We start from the raw sequence: 20372 nt of genomic DNA, 5'->3' as shown, positions 1-20372 counted from the left end.
TGTGACATGAAGAGAAAAGACAAAGTCACGTCTTATTTCCTTTGCCTATCTGCAGCTCCACCTCGGAAGCACTGTACCTGGGTTTCGGGGGATTGACACAGAAAGTCCCATACACCTGAGCCCTTTTGTTCTCAGTCACTCTTGGTGGCGTCTCCCGCTGGGACTTGTTGTCCACATACAGCACAGATCTTCTTGTACACTATCCCAGCCGCTTGGCTGTGCCTCTCAGTGTCCCCTGCCTCAGTTTGCATCTCACATCCTGCTGCTATGTGTCAGATAGTCTATAGCGTACCTTTGTACAGTCTGCAACCTGCGTCCTGTGGGATGTGGTTTGCCTATGCCTCCATAGATCTGGTGCCTGTTCATGTGCTGCCATTATTAGAGCCTTTGTTCTAACCTTTTCTAGTCAATGATGGATTCATTCATCACTGCCACTTCCTCTATGTGTCAGGGGTACATACCCCTTTGGGATCTTAGTTATCCTTCATATCGTAGGGTTACTGCAAGGCAGACCAAGACAAGTGTTAGTGGAACAAACATGAAGCTCTCCTCCCAAACAAAACACCCTCTCTAATGACAACTGGCAGCCTTAAATACCTTCAGCTGTCACAGACATTGTTCCACTCACAGGTAAATTCTTAAATCCCAACCTTCCACCACAGTATACAACACAATTTGAATAAAGATATACATACATTTCATATTTCCATATTATTAAATATTTTACACTTTAATCAGACACCACACCCATTATTATAAAACCCCCAAAACCCAAGCACCAGAGATTCCCCACACTCTCTTAACCCATGGTGTCTGGACCCCCGGGGAAGAATTTGCCCAAACACCAGGAAAGAAAGGTGAGTAATCACATCTTACAATCATTTCTTTGCCCCCCCTTTAATTCTAGACTTCTACACACACACATGCATTAGTTCTCCTTACTGGTAAACCTTATTTACTCTCAATCACAACCTTTGCCTTTTTAAAGACAACCACCACAATCCTTGATAAGCAGCAGCTATGCAGGACCTGAAACAAGGCTACCAACTGATTTTAAAATACCCAATAAATATTCAATAAATAATTAAACTCCTTGTGTGCAACTGTTCTTCCTGTGCAAATCTATGCTTAAAGTGCGATGCTAAATAAAGTGCTAGATAAGGTGCTTCTAATAAAGTGAAAGGTGCTTCTAAGGTGCTGAACAGATTATTTTCATTCATTTCATTTCATTCATTCATTTCATTTATTTATTCATTTTCAGGCACAACAAATACCTATATTGAACATAAAATACACAAAACAAAAAACAAAACTTGCCTGAAAAAGGAGTGGGACGAAGAAAACTTATTAAATCCCACCCCTATACTCACTCATCAACAAAAAAAACCCAATAAACTTCCCGCAGCTACGCCCATCATTGCATACAGACCCATCAACAGCCCCGGGCACATACAAGCATCTAAGCGGCAGCTCGCAACCAACAATTAGAGCCTTCATAACTGAATACAGAATATATAAATTATAAATTGCATTACCACAGGTAACAGGCAGTAATAACTACAAGTAACAAACACACATACATATACATACATATATATCTACACACACAAGTACATATATGTACATACATACGCACACTTTATTTTTTATTTTGGAATCTATACCAGCAGTGGTAAGAGGACAGACATTACAGAGCACACTAAAAGCATCATTGAGTATACTGTGACCAGACCAACTGTTTGTAGAGAAATTTAAATCTATGAATATTTTTGCATTGTTTCAATTGTAAACTCAGACTGTTCCAGATTTTCACACCACATACAGACACACAAAAGCCTTTACGGGTTGTTCGAGTTCTGGGTAATTTGAATTCTCCAAAGCCTCTCACATTATAAACCTTTTCTCGAATTTCAAATCTAGTTTGTAAATTTGCCGGTAAAAGTTTAGTAAAAGCTTTATACAAAATTATGGATGTATTGTAATTAACCAGATCCTGGAATTTAAGTAACTTTGCCTGAAGAAAGAATTTGTGAGTATGATCTAGATAACCAGCCTTGTGAATAATACGCAGTGCTCGTTTCTGTACTGTGACTAATGGATTAGTTGTATTTTTATATGTATTTCCCCACACTTCCACACAATATGTAAGATATGGAAGAACCAGGGTACAGTACAGAGTACGAAGTGCATCTTTATCAAGGAATTGTTTCACTTTGTTCAAAACTGCGAGGCTTCTGGAAATTTTGGTTTTTGTGTCTGACGTGGGGTTTCCATGAAATTTTGTTATCAATTACGACTCCCAAAAATTTGTTTTCACTCACATTATCAATTGGTACACCTTCAATGATAATTGGTAATTCTATATTATATTTTAAATTACCAAAAAACATTGCTTTAGTTTTATTTATATTTAATGATAATTTATTTATGTCCATCCATTTTTTTATTAATTTTAGCTCCCTGTTTACAGTCATTACAAGATCAGTATAATCATCGCTACTGAAAAATATGTTGGTGTCATCTGCGAACAGTATGAGTTTAAGTACTTGAGAAACATCAAAAATATCATTTATGTATACATTGAAAAGTTTTGGTCCCAACACTGACCCTTGGGGAACACCACATGTAATACCAAGTTTCTCTGAATGGTAATGCCCTATGCTAACATATTGTTCCCGACCTGTTAGGTAACTTTTTAACCAGTTACCAGCTTTCCCTCGAATACCATATCTTTCCAATTTATCCAGTAAAATTGAGTGATTGATTGTGTCGAAGGCCTTTTTGAGATCAACAAAAATACCAACTGCATATTTATTTTTATCCAGTGTATCAGTAATTTCTTCTACTGCCTCAATTATCGCCATTGAGGTGGTTCTTTGCGTTCTGAAACCATACTGACCAACATTTATTATTTGATGTTTTTCAAGGAATTTTTCTAATCTTGAATTAAAAAGTTTTTCTAGAATTTTTGAGAATTGAGGCAGTAGAGAAATAGGCCTATAATTGGTAAAACTGTGTTTGTCATTACTTTTATATAGTGGTATTACTTTCGCAATTTTCATTTTTTTTGGAAAACAACCGGACTGAAATGATAAATTACAGATATATGTTAAGGGACTAGCAATATTCAGAATAACCTGTTTAACTACAGACATATTTATGTCATGATAATCCATTGAAGACTTACTTTTACATTTTAATGTGATATTTATTTCTTCTTGCTCATTTGTAGCTGAGAGGAACAGTGAAAAGGGATTTGATTTTATATTACTGATATTTTCATTTTTATGACACGGGATGTCCGCTGCTAGTTCAGGGCCAACATTTATGAAGAATTTATTGAACCCATCGACAATATTACTCATGTTGTGATTTTCACCATTTGCATCAGTAAAATATTCAGGATATGATGTTCCAGAAGATCCTTGTTTAATTAAGTTGTTTAACACATCCCAAGTTCCTTTTATATTGTTTTTATTTTCATATAATCTTCTTCTATAATAAAGTTGTTTGCTCGTTCTTATAATATCAGTCAATTTATTTCTATATGCTTTATATCTTTGTTCCACTTCTTTTGTTTTTACTTTGATAAACTGTTTATACAGATTGTTTTTCTTTTTGCAAGCATTAATAATTCCTTTTGTGAGCCAAGGACTTTTTATCTTTTTTTTCTTTGTCATGTGTTCGTTTACAGGACAATGTTTATTGTACCACATAGTAAAAATATCTAGAAAATTATCATAAGCCTTGTCCACATCTGACTCTTCATACACCGAACTCCAATCTTGTTGTGCTAAATCGAAATTGAAGGCATGAATTGCTTCTTCATTTATTGTTCGCTTTGCTATCATGATCTTGGTATCTATTTTTTTTAAATCACAGTCACACAAAGTAAAAACTGGTAAGTGGTCAGTTATATCACAGACAAGCAGACCACTATTAATTTGGAAATCCATGACATTAGTAAAAATGTTGTCAATAATAGTGGCGCTATGTGAAGTTATTCTGCTTGGCTTTGTTATTGTTGGATATAGTGATAAGCTGTACATTGTGTCAGTAAAGTCATCAATGGCTTTTAACCTTGTTGGATTTAGCAAATCAATGTTAAAATCACCACAGATAAATAGTAATTTTTGGTTCACCGAAGCAAACGTTTTTTCTATCCATTCATTAAAAGTGTCAATACTTGAACTGGGTGTCCGATATATACAACTTATTATAACATTTCTCTTTTTTTCATTCATAATCTCAATAGTCAAACATTCCAAAATTCCATCAATAGCCATAGACATAGTTGTTACAACATTATATTTTATAGAGTTATGAACATATATAGCAACCCCGCCGCCCGCCTTATTTAATCTATTCATGTATTTTAAATCATATCCATTCAAACAAAAATCTATTCCTTTATCGACATTGAACCAAGTTTCAGTGATGGCTATAACACTAAAGGGGCGAGAAAATTGTTGCAAATAGTCCTTAATGAAATCAAAATTAGAGTACATACTTCTGCTGTTAAAGTGAATTAATGAGAGCTTCCCGTCTAGGTTAATTTCTTTTTCATATTGTTCCTGAGTGAAATAATTACAATTTTTAACAAAAGAAGAGAGAAAGTTACTTTCAGAATCTATTTCTGGATCTATTATATTATGCTCCTTATATTCACAATCTAGATCAATTACTTTCTGTTGAAGAACTAATTTCAACGTGTCCATGTCATTTCCTGGTGTAATTGATACATTGGTGTCAGTTATACTTGTCCAGATCCTCCATGTTCCTCACTATCAGTACTTTTGCCTCTTCTGGTGTCCCGTTTAGCTTAATGAAAATCTTACAGTTTGTTACCCATGTATGTTGTATTTTACCGTTCTTCTTCAGTTGCCTTGCCTTCCTCGCGATGTCTGCGTTTTTTCGTGTCAGATGCTCATTAATGAAAACGTCCGTGCCTTTCAGTTTGCGTCCTTGTTTCAGCAGTGCGACCTTGTTCTTCCGATTGACAAATCTCATAATGATGGCCGGCAGTCTGTCACTCCTCCTGGGCAGTGAGTGACATGCTTCTATGTGCTCCAGGTCCATCTCTATCCCCTTGCTTTGGAGGCAGGACGCCACCTGTTGCTCTACCGAGCGGGTCTCCTCGTCTCTGGGCTCCCCGACGTTCCCGGCCACCGCGCGCGCGTACGAGCGCGGCTTGATTTTAATACCGCTGATGACCACGTCGTTCGTACGGGTGTACTGCTCCAGCTCATCCACCCGCCGCTCGAGATCCATGATCCGTCTGTCCTTCTCGGGATTTTGGAGGCGTAGCTGTTTTACCTCCTCCAGAAGCCCCAGAAGCAGCTCCTGCTGTGCCCTGACTGCGGCCACGTCTCCGCACAGCGCTCCGAGGGAGGTTTTAATGTCCTCAACCTCCTCTGGTGTTGGGCCTTTCTTGGGTGGCATACTGAAGCGAGAGCACGAGGCGGCCACCACGAGGGACCCGGAAGCGGAATTTCTGATGATGGCGCCTGGCTATAAATAAATAGTAGTAAGGGAGGCCTCTTCCTTACACTACCTTATGATAGAAAACATCTTGAGGCAGCTGATGTTGTGATTTGAAAGTATAGAAATACAACTGAATAAAGTTTAATAGAGTAATTTTTCTACCCCTTAAATCCAGATCACGTTCCAGGGCTGGGCTGGCCCTAGAGACCGGCCCACCAGGTTTACAGGAAAAACCATAAAGCCTTTGAATGAAAACAAACGCTGTTGTGACAGTGACGTACAGTCTTGTTGGTATTTATGTATGATTTCTATACAGTTCACACCAGATGGCCACTTAAGGACATCTCCTGGGTTCATTTTCATGTTTCCCTCTCACCACATATCCAAACCGACATCATGACCAGCAACTTTAGGGCTGTGGCTCCAGCAAACATCAGCTGATACTAGACAGTGATATTAAATCAATTCTAACAACAGCTTATTAAGCTTAAACGTGCTGCTGTGGTTTATCCGCTGGTTTCCTCTTTCTGACGCAAAGTGGGCAATAAACAAATGAGAGAGAAAAGCCGATCAGCTGATCATTAATCAGTTTCATGATGTATGAACAGGAGAGGGAGGGGGGGAGAAGAAGAGGCAGCAGCGCAGCAAAGACAGAATAAATCCAGCTTTGTGTCTTGGTTTCATTCTAGCTGAAGTACAGGACCAATCGCTTCCTCTTCACCTCAGTAATGATGTATTGTAATTGGTCCTGCCCAGAGCCCATCATGACCAATTGGCAAATCCACCACCTTTCATTGTTTATACCATTAAAGAAAACAAACAAACATAAAAAATCAGTCCAGCTGTGTTGCCTTCCCTCTCTTTGCAACCATTTGGTGACACTTATCCAATTCAAATGCCCTCCCGGATCCTCGATACAGATGGTGACATGATGGATCAGTCAGTCGAAATGTCGCTCAGTCCTGGCTTACAGCTTAATATCATCCATGTACAGGAGGTTTCTGATGGTATTCAAACAGTGCTGGTGTAAATGGGTGAATGTGGCATGTTGTGTAAAGCACTTTGAGTGAAAAAGCACTCTGTAAGAATCAATCCATGTCCTCTCCTGAATCGATATCTCTATCCATTCTTGAGTTGGCCTCCAGTGTTGTCTTCACAGTCCCATTGAGTGCTTGATGAATGCCATGAGTGCACTATTTGCCTTGTATTCCAATATCAGCGTGAGCCACTACTGGTCTTTCTTGTAGTCTGTCCAGTGTTCAGGTTGGTCTGCCTGGTGTGCTGCTCCATCAACCAGGAGCTGGTGCAGTGGCTCACAGGGTGTCATTATCAGGGCCCACAAATCAACACCCACAAGTCCTGCTAGCCTGCAGAATTCTCACAGCACAGGCTGAGGAGGGCAGCAGCTTTTACCTCCAGCACTTTGATCAGAAACCTCGATAAAATTTATATTCATCTGAAAGCCTGACCAGAAGGGTAACACACACCAAAATAAAGAATTTCATGCTTCAATAATGAATTGTGCAATAAAATATGCATTAGTGAATTTATTTAAAATAAATTTTTTAATTCTTTCATTTACATTACTTAAGTAATGTATTACTTAATAATGTATTTAAAATCACTAATTATAAATCAATATTTTGATGTAATTATTACTCCATTAATAAATGCTTCAAATGGTGCATGGATTTCACAAAAAACAGGATAAAGCTCTCAATAGTAACCTCACTTCAAAAACCATTTTCAGATCTATACTACAAAGACACATCTCACATCTCAGTGATGTATCCTAGGGTCATCAGGTGTTTCGGGTCTCACAACATCATACACCCTCGCCCAGGCGACCCAGCCGGGGGTGATCAGGCCCCGACTTGCGTACCAGTAGCAACCCACGGATCAGCCCTCTTGATCCACAACCACCTTGTGGCTTTCTCTGCCGCTTCACTCACAGCCTGGATGGCCCTCTTCTTGGCTGCCCCAGCCACGCCCAGCCGGCCTAGGACTTTGCAGAGTGATCGTCCTGCAAAGCCCCTACAACCCACTTCTATGGGCTCATAGAAAGTCTTCCAGCCCCTTCCCCTGCACTCCTGCACTAGTTCCTGGTACTTTCCTCGTTTCCTTTCATTGGCCTCCTCAATCCGCTCTTCCCAGGACACTGTGAGATCCAGCATGATCAGCTGTTTTGATGCCTCAGAAATAATTATCATGTCTGGCCAGAGTGATGTTTTTGCAATGTTCTGAGTTAGTTGTTTACACAGGTCAGCCTGTAGCTGCCAATCAGAGGCTGTGTTGAGGAGGCCAGTTGTCAAATGTGGGCGCACCTGGGGTTTCTCTCCAGCCTTAATAAAAGAGATTGCCTTCCTCGGAGCATGATGATGCTTGCTGGTGCTGATTGCTGAGGCAATCTTTTCAGCAACTACTCTGAGCACCTGGTCGTGCCGCCAACGATGCCGACCATCGGCCAGGGCCCTTGGGCAGCTGCTAAGGAGGTGTTCTAGGGTCCCTCTTCCAGAGCACAGGGGACAGACAGGTGTCTCGCTCTTTCCCCACAGATGGAGGTTTGCTGGGCTTGGCAGAGTGTCGTATACTGCCTGCACTAGGAATCGGATCCGGTGGAAGTCTGCCTGCATGATGTTTGCCCAGGTGACCTTGCGCTGCAAGGTGCTCTCCCACCTTGTCCATGCTCCCTGCCGCTTAAGGCCTACAGCTCTACTTACTCACTCCTCCTCCACACCTGATCGGACCTCTTCCTAGAGTAGCTGGTGTGTCTCCTTTCCCTGTGCCCTGCTGACCTGGGCCTTTGAGACGTACCCCAAGCCTGCTCCCCCTGTTGCTAAGACCCTCACCAGTGTTTTCTGCCTTAGGCGTGACTCCGCAACCTCAACTGCCTTCTCAGCCTTCCACTTTCTTCCTGTCCTTACCTCAATACCTGCTGATGCCACCTTGCAGTCTTTAGAATCTCTGTACTGTAGGGCTTCTCGTGTGCGAGCCACCTTGAACTCTTCTGTGAGACCACTGAAGGGTAACTGCATGCTGTTGCTTGCCCCATACAAGGCAGCGCTGGTGAGACTGCGGGGAAGTCCCAGCCACTTACGAAGAAAGCCACTGATCTTTCTTTCAAGGGATTCCACAGTAGTTATTGGAACTGTATAGACAAGCAAGGGCCACAGGATTCGGGGCAAGATGGAATGCTGGTAGATCCAGGCTTTAAATCTTCCAGGCAGGCCGGACTTATCCACCTTAATGAGCCACGCTCCCAGCTCCTCATTTGCCTTCTGAATAGCAGTAGAGTCTTTCAGGCTGGAGTCTAAGAGTTTCCCCAAGCTCTTAACTGGTTGTTCCGTTATGGATCCTGAAATTGAGAACCGGAACTTGTCCGTCACCTTGCCCTTCTTCAGTACCATCGATCTTGACTTGGAAGGTTTAAAACTCATCCTTGCCCATGAGATGAGTCTCTCAAGACCTTGCAAGATCCACCTACACCTGGGAACTGATGATGTTGTAATGGTGAGGTCATCCATATAGGCTCTGATAGGGGGCTGACGAACACCTGACCTTGTTAACGGCCCTCTGCACTCCACCTCCGCAGCCTTTACCACCATGTTCATTTCCAGGGCAAAGAGCGTAACTGAGATGGTACAGCCTGTTATTATACCTTTCCCGAGTCGGTGCCAGTCTGACATAACTGCCCTAGAAGTGACCCTAAGCCTGAAATTGGCATAATAGTCCAGGATCAGGTCCTTGATCTTGCTGGGGACATGGTGGAGGTGTAAAGCATGCTCAACCAGTTTGTGTGGGATCGACCCATACGCATTAGTCAGGTCCAGCCACAATACGGTTAGGTTGCCTCTGTTCTCATGGGCTTCTCTTATAAGGTGTGTAACTACACCAGTGTGCTCTAGGCAACCAGGAACTCCTGGGATCCCCCCCTTCTGAACTGATGGATCAATGTAATTGTTTCTAAGGAGAAACTCGGTCAACCTCCGGGAGACAACGCTAAAAAACACCTTCCCCTCCACGCTCAATAGCGAGATGCTCTGAAACTGGTTTATGTTTTTCGAATCCTCCTCTTTGGGAATCCAGACTCCCTCTGCGCACCTCCACTGATCAGCAACTCTCCCTCTCCGCCATATCACCTTTAAGATCTTCCACAGGTGGCGAAGCAGCTCTGGGCAGCACTTATAAACAAGGTAGGGTACGCCACTGGGACCTGGGGAGGATGCTGAGCGGGCTGCTTTGATGACCTCACACACCTCCTTCAAACTTGGCTCCGTCAACTTGAACTCTACTGATGGTGGGGCAGGGTTGATGAGAGCTTTGTTTGGTCCCAAGTCTTGTTCCCTCAGTGGGTCACTCATGGTCTCATGAAGGAAGTTATTCACCTCCTCTGCTGAGCACTCCAACTGCCCGCTTCGCTTAACCCCAAGCAATTGTTTGGAAAAGCGAAAGGGATCAGCAATAAAAGCTGCACGTTTCCTGGCTCTCTCTCTTCCTCGCCTCCTGTGCCATTCTGCTCTACGGAGGGTAATCAGCTTCTTCCGCAAGATGTTATGCAGTTCCTCTAAAGCTTGCTTCTCCTCCACATCAGCGTTCTTGAACTGCTTCTTAAGGCTCCTGAGCTCCTGGCGCAGTTGATGAATCTTCATGGCCCTGCGGTTCATGGTGTAAGGGGTCTTGTTGTTACACTTCTCGATCAGGCCGAACCTTTCTGAGGCGTAGCTGACTATGATGGTGGTCATTGTTTTAAGCCTGCTGTCGGCATCTCTTTTGGCCACAGCTTGTATGATGTTGGAGACATCCTCATCAAACTTCTGCCACTCGCTCCGGCTGCTGGCTGGGGGCCACTTAATCTGCTGTTGTGGAACTACACTGCTTGGATTGGAAGAGTCCAGTGCATGGAGGGACTGGGCTCTGTGGGGTGCCTCCTGGCCGGGCTCCTCCTGCGTCTCACCAGGTTCAGGACCTGTGCGTTGCACCTCACTCTCCCGCTCCAAACATTTCATTCTAGCCTGATGGACCTTTAGGCCAAGCTGGTTCTTACACAGCTTGCCGCAGATACATGTCTTACTCGTAGTCCTTTCCATTGCGTTGGTCGTTAACCTTGAGTCCGTCCGATTGGAGACCTCATCCTCCCTCCCTCTCGGGATCTCCTGGGGGTATCTTTCTTTAGGGCTTTCCGTAGCTTTTTGGGGTGCTTTCTCACGAAAACTGCAGACCGGGATGCTAGCCCACCCTACCCCTGGAGCCGTCTTTCGGAGCTGTCATCTGTCTCTCCAGTAGTCACCAAACTTTCTTGGTTGTCACCTAGACTCTTCCTAAGCGTCACTGGCTCAGCCAGAGTTTAACTATAAAGACACATCTCCTAGATGCACTGGTATGCATCTTCAGTGATGTATCCTATCAGATAAATCCATTTCAAAATACAATTTTACAAATTACAAATAAATTTTTAATGTGATTAATCTGTCTTTTTTAGGGGCTATGTAGCTTAGTCTTTTGAGATGTTATAATTTAACCCATTACTTAAAAAGGCCTTTATTTGGCCCTGCTGTTATTATAAACCAACCTTCAGCTTTCCTTTTATATACAAAATCTTGAAGTTTCAGAATTGGTCACAGTATAGAAACAGCACTGGTGAAAATTACTAATATCCTCTTTATGGTCTCTGACCATGGACCTCTGTAGACTGCACTGCAGCATTGATGCCACTGACCACAATATTTTACTACAGATAGTACAACATACCATAGCTATTAAAGGAATTGTGCTTCATGTGTTGACTCATATCTAATAAACTTCATTCACCTCTTTTTCACTTTCCATACGTCAGTACACCACGGAGCACCATGTGTTACACCAGGTGGAAATGGGGAATCTCTTAACCCAGAGGAGTTAGTCGTGGAGGAGCTCACATGCTTCCCTTGGGCAATATTATTAGAAGTCACAGCATACATTTTCACAGATGCACACATATTATTTAAGCTATGGGCATGTCTTAAAGATATCAAGGCCTGGGTGAGCTTTAATATCTTGATTCTAAGTTCAGATAAAACTGAGGTCATTGTAAACCTTGAACCTAAAAAATTTCAAAACACAATATCTAACCAGACCCTTACACTGGATGGCATTACTTTGGCCTCCAGTAACACTGTGTGAAAGTGTAGTCATTTTTAGCCACCATATGTCCTTCACCTTGTGGCTCTAGGAAAAATCCACTGGGAGGTCCAGGGCTATGACACAACTCATAAAAATATATAGGGGAGCTTACTTGCATTTAGGCAACATCTCTGAAATCAGAAATATCCTGTCTCAGAGTGACGCTGAAAAACTAGTTCATGCATTTATTACGTCCAGGCTGGACGACTGTAATTCATTATTATCAGGAAGTCCTAAAAACTCACTGAAAAGCCTTCAGCTGATCCAAAATGCTGCAGCAAGAGTCCTGACAGGGACTAGAAAGAGAGAGCAGATTTCTCCTGTTTTGGCTTCCCTTCATTGGCTTCCTGTTAAATCCAGAATTCAAAATCCTGCTCCTCACATACAAGGTCTTAAATAATCAGGCCCCATCTCATCTTAATGACCTTGTAGTACCATATCACCCTATTAGAGCACTTCGCTCTCGCTCTGCAGGCCTACTTGTTGTTCCTAGAGTATTTAAAAGTAGAATGGGAGGCAGAGCCTTCAGTTTTCAGGCCCCTCTTCTGTGGAACCAGCTTCCAGTTTGGATTCAGGAGACAGACACTATCTCTACTTTCAAGATCAGGCTTCAAACTTTCCTTTTTGCTAAAGCATATAGTTAGGGCTGGACCAGGTGACCCTGAATCCTCCCTTAGTTATGCTGCAAAAGTTTTAGGCTGCCAGAGGATTCCCATGATGCACTTGAGGTGTTTCTTCTTACCTCTTTTCATTCAGTTATTTATTCCTGGACAGCGTGTCTTTTGTCCTGCCTCCTTCACCCCCAGCGAGGTGAGACTGGCGTGTAACCCGGCGAACGCGGGTGAACCGCCAGGGGAACACAGCCTACCAAGCCACTCGAGCACAGCAGCTGGCTATCGCTGTGACAGAAAGCCGCTATATGCGGATGACGCTCCATACAAAAAAAAAAAAAAGGATGACGCTCCATACGGGAAGGCTGGAGATGTCAAGTCACAACAGATACCCACCTGGCACTAGGCAGTGACACAGTGCCAGGGAGAGAGAGCCTTTTGCAGCAGCTCGGCCACTCAGTGGATGGCCGAGGTAGGACGAGACCCAGGGCCTGTCCCAGGAGCAGAGCAGCTGACCTGCACCATCCACGACACGGGAGGGGCTGGTGGCTCAGACCACTGAGGGCCCAAGTGAGCGTCATAAATATCAACCTCCTGACAATCAACCTCCACCAGCCCAGGCCTCACAGAGGCAGGGCCATGGGAGGGAATGCTGTCGGAGGGGCCCGGAATCAGGCGACCCAGAAATGGGTTCACTCGTCTGGGGCCCCACTCCAGTGATAGCCAGAGGGGATGGAAGCTTCTTCAACATCCACCTCACGATAATCAACCTCCACCAGCCCAGGCCTCGCAGAGGCAGGGCCATGGGAGGGAACGCTGCAGCCATCATCCTCATTTAGCCTGAGAGGCACAGGATTGGGGCAGGCTCTCCATGCCCAGTCGGCCTGCAGCTGTCGTGTCAAGCTCCACCCCATAGAGGGAGCGACAAAATGGCCACCAGCAGGGCATAAGTAACCCTCACGCCCTTGTTAGGGCATGCCACCCTGCCCAGGGAAGGCCCGAAGGGGAAACAAGGGACCGGGGGAGGGCTATCTGGGGAGGGGCCAAAGGTAACTACTCCCACCATGCACGGCAGCAACCAACTGCGGGCAGGGGACCATAAATGCTGGGAGGCAGGGCACTCAACTGCCTGCAACCAGGCCAACCAGGCAGCAGCGGCACCTTAGACAGGAGGCGTTGAGGCAGCGTGACAGCATCAACCTTGAGTTCCACTCTACTAGATGGCACCTCAGGAAGGGCTAATTCCCACACCCGGCATGCTCCAATCAAGAGCTGAAGGGACCCATCTCGCCCGACACTGTGCCTGGGGACCAGCAGGGCGCAGCCCAGGGACAGGTGGGCAACACCGGAGGAGAGGATGGAAGCTTCTTCAACATCCGTCACCTGATAGTCAACCTCCACCAGCCCAGGCCTCACAGAGGCGGAGCCATGGGAGGGACGCTGTGGGAGGGGCCAGCAGTGAATCAGCAACAGGTGTGGGAGGGAGGGGACCCAACCCATGGCCTGCCTAACTGGTGGCACAGCAGTGGCAGCCATGTTCCCCATAGTGGCCTGCTCTCTCATTTTTGGAGGCAGGAGAAGGGGGAGGGGCGGGCCATTTAATGATGTCAGAAGACCAAGCATGGTCTGCCTAGTTCGTGCTGGCAACAAAGCAGTGCATGCAAGCCTCAGTTTCTTTAGCCAGCACAGCATGCTCTAGGCTGCTTTTATGTAGTTAGTTATTTTCCCTTTTTCACCCAGGCACAGCAACACTGCTCATGCCTATCGTCAAAAGGCAAAAGTGCCACACACAGACATGTTTGGGACGTGTGGGCTGCCATACTTCTGCTACCGAGCAGTGTCGCTAGTGCCGGCGACACGCCAAACAGGCTAACTGGCTGGAATGCTACTCGCAGGCCGGCTAACAATTAGCCAGCACGAACCGTAGCCTAATTCCCCACTGTTCATTCCCCACAGTTTTAAGCAGGCCAACAGCGAACACTTGGAATGCTGAAGCCCCTCTGTGTTTACATACTTTGCAGCCGAGCTGCACAGTGCCCGGGCGACAGCGTATGCTTGAACGCTGAAGCTGTGTCCCTGCTGTGTTTGCTCACTGTAACCGAGCTACTCGCTAGCCAGCAGCCGCACAGCGTGGTCCGACCGGCGCATAAGCCTATTTTTCAAGGCAATAAGCTGGGGAAGAGAGACCAACCAAGGGGAAGCAAAGGGCCAGCTAGGGGGAACCAAGCTAAGGAATACCAGGGCATATCGGAAATACCGGGGCTACCAGGGGAATACCGGGGGAGAGGCAGTGCCCACGGAGGATGCCGAAGCACGCTCCTAACGGACGCACATACATACAGCACTCTCAAGGCACTCACACACACACACACACACACACACACACACACACACACACACACACACACACACAACACAAGTGGAGGTCAAACAATCACTGGTGTCATGTCTGCACAGCCGGAGTGTCTTAAAGAAATATCCACAAGCCACGGACAAGGGGGCTCGTAACCCGTACATATGGAATATGTAACGGTGTGGAGAGATAGGCTGTGTCCCAATTCAGCGACCGCACGCTCCGGAGTACGCATTTTGAGACCTATTACATCACAGCGACACAACGTCGGCTGTCCCAATTCGAAGTGTACTCCAAATGCGTACTCCAAATGTGCCGTCGGTTTCCCCAAATTTCAAGCGTGGTCCGGTGCACGCTTTGTGGTCCCATATATCCCACAATGCATAGCGCGACGCAGCCAGGTCAGTGCGTAATGATGGCATCAGCGGCGGAGGAGGTTGAAACGGCGGCAGAGGACAGCAACACCCTAAAATGTAAGATATGTGTGAAGGAGCGAAACAAATACCAAGATGTAAAAGTCAGTGGAAGTTGAACAGTAAATGTCAAGGTGAATCTTGTGACACCTGTCGGACCCACGTGACCGTAAATGCACAGTCCCACAAATCCGTGAATCATTTACCAGACAGAAGGCAGTGTGAATAGAAGTATCACCACTACACGTGTAATCAATTGTACTAATATGACCCTTCCTGGGCCACAAACAGAAATGTCAACATATACCAGGCAGGAATGTAGCTGTGTACACGCCAAATATCTGTGTCTGCAGCACATCATATATTTGCAAAGGTTATCACACCTGCCATGTCAGAACCCCCTGACCCCAACCTAGGGCCTGAAAAAGTAAATGTGTGGCCTTAGTCAGTGCTGCCCCTGTCCCACAAGAAATTTTTTGCCTGACATTGCAGTTTGCACGAGGCACGAGTGGCAAAAAAGGAGGAGGGATGGGAAGGATGAACTCATTGCTCTAATAAAAGAGGACATGGCACAGCAACGTCAAATGGAGGAACGGAGAGCCGAGAGGATGGACAGGCTGCTAGGTGTCCTTGAGAAGCCAGTGGAGCAGAAAAAGGATTGAGTCATGTTCACAGACAGCTAATGTACATAGTTGCACTTTATTTATGCTGGCACCCCAACATTTGTTTTGTACAAACAAGATGATTTCAGTTATGTAAATAAAACATTCAGAACATCCCAACTGTAACTGCATGTCTGTAACAAACTCCATAACGCAATTTTGGGGGGCCTGACCTATTGCACTTGCCAAACTGTGAAAATAACAACAGTGCAACGTAAAACACAACAGGATTGTTGGTAATGCACTGCCCATTGTGGTCCAGTATGCACAGGTATTATTAACCAGGCCCGACATTTTCCTGAGCAGGGAGTCTTGGGCAATGCTGCTGGATCCGCTGGACCAGGACCAGAGACATGAAGGAGGTGCCACAGGTGAGACCCCTGGTTTGCGTAGCCAGGTACTGAGGGGGGCATCCTACATAGGCATCCCCAGATGTTGCTCAGGCATGCTCATTCCCACTGTCCACCGCATCATCTTCCACTTGGGTCTGCAGAGCCGGTGAAACTGATGGCAACATAGTCAGCAGCATAGAGCAGCAGCTGACTTTTCTCATTAGAAATATCACCTGACAGTTGGTTACTGTCAGGCTGATGATGGAGAACTAACTCTTGCTCATCTCCCCCCCCCCCCCCCCCCCCCATATGTTCAGCTGGTACTACCACAAAGTTAGGCTATATTTAGCTTCTGTTCTGCTCTACCTTACATCTCCAGCAGTTGTTTCACCTGCCATTACTGGAAGTCCCTAAATGTAATTAACATGACATGTTTTGGTTCCTTTTAGTGTTTTGTTACATGTGTGCTCCTGAGGGCCTTGGTCTTACTGTGCAAAGTTTCCTGAAGTGACAAAATTGATTTAATGGAATTAGTGTCCGTCATCATTGAGCTTAAAGAATGGAAAACAATGCAGGTATATCTCCATCTCTTTTTATAGTGAAATCTAAACACTGAGTTCTTACAAACTGTGTGAAAGTCAAATCTATATATTGTATTGGAGAAAGGACAGGGCTTTGAACTGTCTGTGCTGAGGAAGTACTTCATCTTGAAAATGCCATCAGTCAGTAAACCTGTCAACATAATGGCTCATCAGTGGACAATTATTGTCTGCACATGGGAAACACTTTCCCTTTGAAGACAAGGGCATCGTGAGGTGTCAAGAATGAGCTCATCCTGTGATCGAGTGTAGGAATTTTCTCCTGTCAGTGAACGGTCCAGGAAAAAGTGACAACTCTGAAAGACCTTTGGCCTTTTACTCCTTCAAATGTTACAGATTTCCACCCTATAAATATAAATGTGGGGAAGTCTCATGCTTTTGCAGTAAGTTACTCTATAGGAGAAGACTGACTGTGCAGCTGTCAGCTGGGCCTGCTGGAATAACAGCAGAGAGCATTTGTGAGATAAACGAGGAGATGCTATCATCTCTCAGAATGGTAGAAGACATATGAGGCCATTCTTGCTCTTTGTTGATTGGGACACATGTCCAAAGCAAGGATATAGTGTCATTAACATGGACATTTGTCCCTACCATCCATGGGGGATGCCCGTTTACATTAACCCATCCACCACACACAAAAATCAGTCCAATCTCCATTCTTTCTTTCCTGTCCTGTTTCTTACATCTTCCTCTTTCTCCATCACTGAGTAGTTGGGAGTAAAATATAAGCTGGCAGAAAATTAAAGACGCCTAAAATTCTACTTAAGTATTTGTACTTTGTTACTTCTCACCTCTGGAAATATGCGTGCACACACAAAATTGTTTGGTCCAAAGTATATTTAGGAAGTATATTTTGGTCAGTGGTGATAGGCATAAAGGATTTGCAGGAGGAGGACCCAAATGCAGGCTTTTGAGGCAACAGAATAAACTATTAACATGCCTTTATTTTACGATTTGGACTAAGTCAAAGTCCACAAATTAGAGGAAGTGAACACAGCTGAGGAAAATAATGTACAGGTGAAGAGAATCTGGGTAGCAAGACAAGAAGGAACTGAATAATCAATACAAAGCACAGGAGACAAAAGACTACCAAAATAAAGCAGGAAGTAACAAACAGGAAACAGATATGAGGACTTCACAAGAAACAGAAGGACACTGGGGAGGCTATACTAAACTGAAGCACTACAAAAGTAACCCGAGCTAAAGTACAAAAAGCAAAACAATGACCTACAATATAAAACTCAAAGAAGCAAAAACTCTACAAGGCCTGAATTTTAAGATGCAGGTCAGACACCCAGCACCATGAAAATAACAGCGGCCCCTGCAAGCAGTTCAACCATAGATTGCAGGTTATTGTTGGGATTACATCGTGGTTTGAATTCAATACACCTGTTTGCCTGTCAGTGAAATATTACGTTATCTACTGTGATACTCTGTGCTTTCAAATGTGACACTGAAGGGCAGCGACCAAGTCTCATTATGTGACAAATAAGGAGAGAGTGGTCTCCAAAGATGACTAAACTGATCACTATTTTATAGTTTCATAATTCCCAGTCTATGATCATGTCCCCTGAAGCACCAGTGGTTGGCTAGCATGATGGTGTAGTTGTTAGAATTGTTGCCTCAAAGCCTAGCATGTGTTTAGGGCTGAAATTAGCATTCATGGGTAATGAAGCCATGGGTGTGATGTTGTTCAAAGACCTGAAATCAGCTAAATTTGAATTCACACTTACCTACTGAGCAATTTTGTCTTGATTAGACTTCCAGTCAAGGGAAAAGTGATGGTGCACTGTCAACATCAAAGCTAAAATTTTGTTTCATTTGGTTTAAAAGTTACATTTAAGGGGACACCTACATAACACCTACGATTAAGATCCCTGACTTTGGACCTGGCAGACTTGGGTCTGCTTTATATGATAAGTATTTTTCTTATAACATAGTTTCCTGGTTGTTTTCTTTATATTTATATTCTGTGGTTTTAGTTTCTCATCTAATTCTGTTCATGGTAACGGTCGGATGTATATTTAATTCCTTAAGTTCTTGTATATTCCTGCATCCTTGTTCATTTTCATCTCTGTGGTACGTTACTTCCCATTTCATTCGTGGCAGTCTTTGTTTCTTGTGCTTGATGTTTAGTTTTAATTCCTTTCAAGTCCTTGTGCCATGTTTTCCGACTCTTTCCTCGTGTTTTTAGACTTTGCTTATTTTTGCCTGACAGGATTCTGATGTCTCCTGCATTTCAGTCCACCCTGCAGCCTACAGCCGATCTATGACACGTACATGTTGCAAACACTTGAACTTTTGTTTTTATTTGCGAAATGGTTGTTATCAGACAGTGACACAACTCTGAGCATAGGAGAACATAGCTTTCCAGATGGCAATATAAAAAAGCACATTTATGGGTTCATATATGTGCAGTTGTGTAGTGATTAGCAACACTGCCTCACAGCAGGACAGATCGGAGTTTGAATCGATTGTTTTATGAGGTGTTTGCAGAGGTGCAATCCCAATCTCAACATTTTTAGACATCTGGCAAAGTCTTCTTTCACTTCTCTTCAGGGTTTTTAAGCATGTTTTTACTGAGTGGGTTCTCTCTCTCTTTTCTTTCTATTATCAGAATATATTTAAAGAGGGTAAAAATGCTCAAAGGTCTTAGAAATAAAAATGATCTAACTCGTGGTGTGTTTAACGATCAGTTTGAGACGGAGATGCTATCAGGTAAGGAGCAATATTTAAAGACAGAAATACATACACTATTAAAGCCTTGAATTTCACTTAGCAAAATATGAGTTCAGTTTGAATCAACTGAATTATTTCTAGTTTCACAGCCAATTTAAATCAGTATTTCTGAGCGCTGAGCAGCACTTGGCATTTTAGATGACTCACATCTATCAATTCAGTTTTGTTTTCACAGAGGAGTAGGAACATTAAAACTAATCTGAGAGTCAGACTAAGAATGTGAGACAGTGCAGTGCAGAGACAGACATAGAAAGAGGTCAGGGGTCCTTTTGTTTTCTGTTCCAGTACGGGGAAAAACAGGCACTCCAAGACCTCGAACTATGCAGCGCCAGCTCCCACTCACCCGCTCTTATCCACAGGATCAAAAGTGGCAGAGTCACCACTGTGACAACACCCTCATCTCCTCCATTCCAGACCCAGGAATGGCACCAATGCTGTCACTTGAGCCTCTCTGCTCAGCAGCATATTTCAGAAGGACATCATCATCCCTTATCAAAAATATCTGCGCAGAATGGTCCATCTGGAATAACTCAGCCTGGGATTTCTTTACAGCTTTTCCATTGGGACAAGTCCAGTATTCCACAGGACAATCTACATTTTAAGTGGCGTGATTAAGAAAGTATGAGTCATTTTGTTATGTGTAGTAAGTAATATCAAGATACAGACCTGAAAACACTGGATGTGCTGTGTGGAGGTCAGAGATGGCATCATGTGCTGGTGTGAAAAAGTGCCCCACTTCCTGATTTTGTCACACTTAAATGTTTCAGATCAAACAAATTAAAATGTTAGACAAAGATAAGATGAGGTTGTATGTGAGTTTCACCTTGCATCCTTCCCTCACTGTGCTCACCCCACAGCACACTCTGATGGACATCTCCCCCAGGACTCACTGGCTCCCCGTTACATCACTTCCTGTGTGTTCCCCTCGTGTAACATTCTCCGTCCCCTGCCTTCAAAGTTTCTCAGGACTCTGTGAATGTTATCATGCTGAGCTCTGAGTTCTGTTTTGTAAATAATGTT

The 20372-nt window shown here is 44.2% G+C and overlaps 1 pseudogene; it reads right to left on the bottom strand.

The window, feature by feature from the left end:
* Nucleotides 1-7346: 7346 nt before the first annotated feature.
* On the bottom strand, nt 7347-10226 carry LOC146560531 (uncharacterized; annotated as a pseudogene).
* Nucleotides 10227-20372: the final 10146 nt, after the last annotated feature.

Source organism: Mchenga conophoros, linkage group LG13 (assembly GCF_057382185.1).
Source record: "Mchenga conophoros isolate Kocher_MC1m ecotype Shallow Benthic linkage group LG13, M_conophoros_male_GT1.1, whole genome shotgun sequence".
In the NCBI taxonomy this organism is placed as follows: Eukaryota; Metazoa; Chordata; class Actinopteri; order Cichliformes; family Cichlidae; genus Mchenga; species Mchenga conophoros.
This window is presented reverse-complemented; position numbering and strand designations above follow the sequence as displayed.